Raw genomic sequence first — 4,251 nt, forward strand, 5'->3', positions numbered from 1 at the left:
TGCCCAAGGACAGTTAGCATGCAGTCTGGAGCAGCCAGGGATCGACCCAAAAACCATCTGATTAGTAGATGACCTGCTCCACCTCCTGAGCCACAGCCACCCCTTTCAGAGGTAAAGAATGATTTAGAAAGTAAGTACAGTAATTTTTTGAGGTGATTTGATTAAAAAAAAATCATTTTTGCTTCTAATTACATAATTAAGGTGTAATTACATCTTCCAACAAATTGATACATAAACGTATCATTTATCTACTAAAAATACATAGGAGCTGGCGTCATGTTGTGGAAGCTGCCATCTTGCCCCACCATCATACACTGGCTGAGATGGGCATCGCTGCGCCGCCTTTTCATGTTTTATGTAAGTGGATTTATACATTACTTTGAATTTAAAGATGTCAAATAGCTCTTTCACACTACATATGACTATTTCACATTTGTACATGTATATTTTGGTGATCTCTTTCTCAGTATGTTTTTCTTCTTATGGAAATAAGCTAATTTTAAACCAGTTAATGTTAGGCTCCAGTGTCCTAAGAAATCACACCTTTCCCCTGATAAACAAATTGATTGGATTCTCTCATTGTAATTGATAATCAATTCCCACACAACTTCAATGAGCCACTTCAAAGAAAGTTTCACCCGCGTGGGCAGCAACAGAAAGTCCAGATGTGGAAACAGAAGGTTTCCACATTAAAATATCGATATTTGAATCATTTTGGGGTAAATTGTAGTTTTTCATTAACAGGAACACAGTGGAAAGAAACTATCATTCAGATTGTCTACATTGGAAAGAACTACTCCCTCTTCCGCCTTTTATAGTCATGTGTGAAATACGGCTGTATAAATGTGTGGCAGCCTGTGGCGTGCGCACTCACAACAATGGCTGAGCGTAACTGGAGTCATGTGCGCACGTATTTTACATCCACAAACAGCCCAGACGTGGTTTGCGATACATGTGGCAAGAAAGTGAGGTGTTGTGGCAACACCACTAACCTTGTCAAACACCTCAAAGTAAATCATATCACAGAATATGACGAGCTTATGTTGAGGCAAACTGAAGAGGAGGAGAAGGACGGGTGCTGCTAGGGTGAGACAGACGTCTCTCAGGGAGTCCTTTAGTGCTGCAGGCAGGCAAGGTGTTCACATAGTGCACAACTTCAGGTTTTTGATTTCTATATGATGAATTCTGCATTATTAAGTGATAAGAACAAGTAATCTGATGTCCTGTAATGATTATGACGCTATAATTTGAGATACAATAAAAGAGTAAAGTTTTTGTACAAAGTATCAGAGCAGTATCGTCGATACCACCCTGAATTTTACTTGGTATGGGATCGGAAAGGAAATCAGTGGTATCACACATCACTAGTGATCAAATGTCAGGCCAAGCTGGAACTGATTCCTGTCTTCTGTAACTTCTACAACACTGTCCAATAGAGACACATGAATGAACTGCAGCGTCATTAAAAACACTGATGATCTTTATTTAAAAATGTAATACATTTACATCTGAATAAACTTTTAGGCATTACGCTGACGGAGGGATGGATGGACCATGAATGCTTTCTCATCCTTCTTGTCATGCACCATGGAAGTGTCTGAGGGGCTTTTCCACTTGGAATGGGGATACTGTGTCCACACTTCAGAGGTGGAGTTTCCAGCATCTCACCTGGGCCTCATCTGCAAACAATCAGCAGGAGGGCTTCTTAAACCAGCGCTGCCTGCTACTCCTCGCCAGTTTGTTCTGCCATCTCCAGTGGTAACTAGGCTTCCCCTCTGCTCCAGTTCTGGCGTGCTCCTTCCCTGTGTTTAACCTTGTTTTCCCTGTGTTTAGGTCTCCTCTGCCAACATACTCATCCTACCCTCAAACTCCCTTACCCGTCCAGCAACTTCTTCTCCCTCTGTTGCAGAATTCCCGTTGGATTGTTCCCATCAGGAGCCAGGTGTTCAGTCTCTCGATAGCTTTTCCTCTGGTTCCTGCTGTCTGCTGACACTCCTAGCTCGAGCCACGTTCTCCATTCCCTCTCTAAAGTCTCATAAATAGTTTAACCATGTGCATTGAATCTGCATTTGGGTCTAAGCTTTCTATGCAGGGAAGAAATCATCACAGTGACATCTATTTAATTTTCAATTCAATTTTATTTAAAGAGCGCCAAATGACAGCAACAGTCACCTGAAGGCGCTTTATATTGTAAGATATACTTACAAAGAAAACCCCAACAATCATATGACCCCCTATGAGCAAGCACTTTGGCGACAGTGGGAAGGAAAAACTCCCTTTTAACAGGAAGAAACCTCCAGCAGAACCAGGCTCAGGGAGGGGCGGCCATCTGCTGCGACCGGTTGGGGAGGGGCAAGGAAAATAGTATAAAGACATGGAACAGAGACAGAGGTTAATAACAAGTACCATTCAGTGCAGAGAGGTCTATTAAACATAGTGGGTGAAGAAGAAACACCCAGTGCATCATGGGAATCCCCCGGCAGCCTAATGCTGGGCATACACTGTGCGATTTTTGGCCCATTTTGAGCCGATTTTTCAGTCGTGCGATCGTTTTGGGGATCGTCCCGAGTTTGGCCTTGATCAAACTTCTCACCCCTGCGAGTCAATCCTACAGTTTGATCAGGAGCCGAATAACGCGACTGAAAAATCGCAGCACAGTGTATGCCCAGCTTATTGCAGCATAGAGGATTCAGGATCACCTGAGTAGGCCATCAGATTACTGAAAGGATACTGAAAAAACCCGTCGAAGTAGTCTTAGTCTTCATTGCTGCTGGTCGACTCAATTGAACACCTCTGAAGTTTGCACACAGGCAAGTATTCCTCTTCTTGCTCAAAATCCTCTCGGGAACGCTTCCTCGAGCCTCCAGTTTCGTGTTCAAGCTCTTCGTGCGCATCTTCAAATACTTCAGAGTCATCATCGCTCCATCTCATTCTTTTGTTTGCTCCTAAATCTTCTTCATCCCTCTCTCTAGACCTCTTCCTGGAAACACCTGGCTGAGGGTCCTCTTCTGGGATGTACTGGCGAACATCCATGCGGCCTTCAAATGCCTCCTCATTTTCAATGCCACCAACATTGAAAATGATCACAACCACAGCATCCCCGTGCTGTTCATCGTTGTCACCATTGGCATTATTGTCCCTCACATGAATATTTTGAACATCGTCGTCGTCGTCATCGTCATCGTCATCGTTGCCGTCGCCGTCGCCGCCGTCATTGGCGTCATCGTTGTCGTCATCGTCGTTGTCGTTGTCGTCATCGTCGTCGTCGTCATCGTCGTTGTCGTTGTCGTTGTCGTCGTCGTCATCGTCATCGTCGTCATCGTCGTCATCGTCATCGTCATCGTCTTCGTCCCCGTAAAGGTAATTGTCATATTGTGCCAGTACTGAAGCTATTAGCTCATGTAGATAGCAACAATAATCACGGAGAGCGAGATACAGATCGTTCAGGAAGCCATTAGCAGGTTCCTGATCTCCATTTGCCAACATTTGTGGGTTAACCTGTTGGCCTGCAAGATCATTAAATCTTTTAATTAACATCCATAACTATCTGCTGAAAATCTGTTTTTCATCAATTTCAAGACTGAGTACATGTGCTTACCGTTTTGGTTATTTTGTGGTCCGTCTCCACTTGCACTCATTTTGACTACAAGGAACACAAAACAACAATGATCACTAAACCTCAACCCAGAATGTTCAGAGAATTTGCTTTTTTTGTGATGACTTTAGGCTGCGTCCAAACGTACACGGCTATGTTTGAAAACGGACAATTTTCCTTTTTCGTTTAAAAAAAAATAAAAATCCAGTCCACATGTGCAGTTTTGAAAAAATATCTCCTTCCACATCTAAACACTAAAAACAAAGTGAAACGCTGTCAAGAACACGCCAAATCTTAACCGTGTAGAAATGTTGGCCAATCAGAAGTCTAGAAGCCTGGGTGGGAAAACCTCATAAAACCTTACGTACTTCTGAGAAGTTTTTGTCTTTTTCTGGAAAAGCAGCTAATTTTGTGTTACTTTCACGTGCCTTCATCGTTTCAAATGTTAATAACTAAAGACAGACTCACAACTTTGGAATGGACTAAATGCATACAGCATACATAAATGTCATTTTTTAAAATTACATTTCTTCCAAACCGACGTCAGGATTTGGGTTGGGAGAGCGTCTGTGTTGAATGTAGAATCCACGTCTGATGTAAGCGTGTAAAAACTGCAGATACTAAGATTAACAGACACAGTATGTTGTCTACATCTG

At 42.8% G+C, this 4,251-nt stretch overlaps 1 long non-coding RNA gene across 2 annotated transcripts; it reads left to right on the top strand.

The window, feature by feature from the left end:
* On the top strand, nt 1-2,101 carry LOC308390845. 2 transcript variants are annotated; one of them, XR_013970504.1, is made up of 3 exons: nt 1-111; nt 266-357; nt 1,525-2,101. It is a non-coding gene; the product is annotated as an uncharacterized lncRNA (long non-coding RNA). The 2 variants fall into 2 exon arrangements; XR_013970505.1 differs by having other exon boundaries at nt 34-130.
* Nucleotides 2,102-4,251: the final 2,150 nt, after the last annotated feature.

This window comes from Rhamphochromis sp. 'chilingali' (assembly GCF_963969265.1).
Source record: "Rhamphochromis sp. 'chilingali' genome assembly, chromosome: 22".
NCBI lineage: Eukaryota > Metazoa > Chordata > Actinopteri > Cichliformes > Cichlidae > Rhamphochromis > Rhamphochromis sp. 'chilingali'.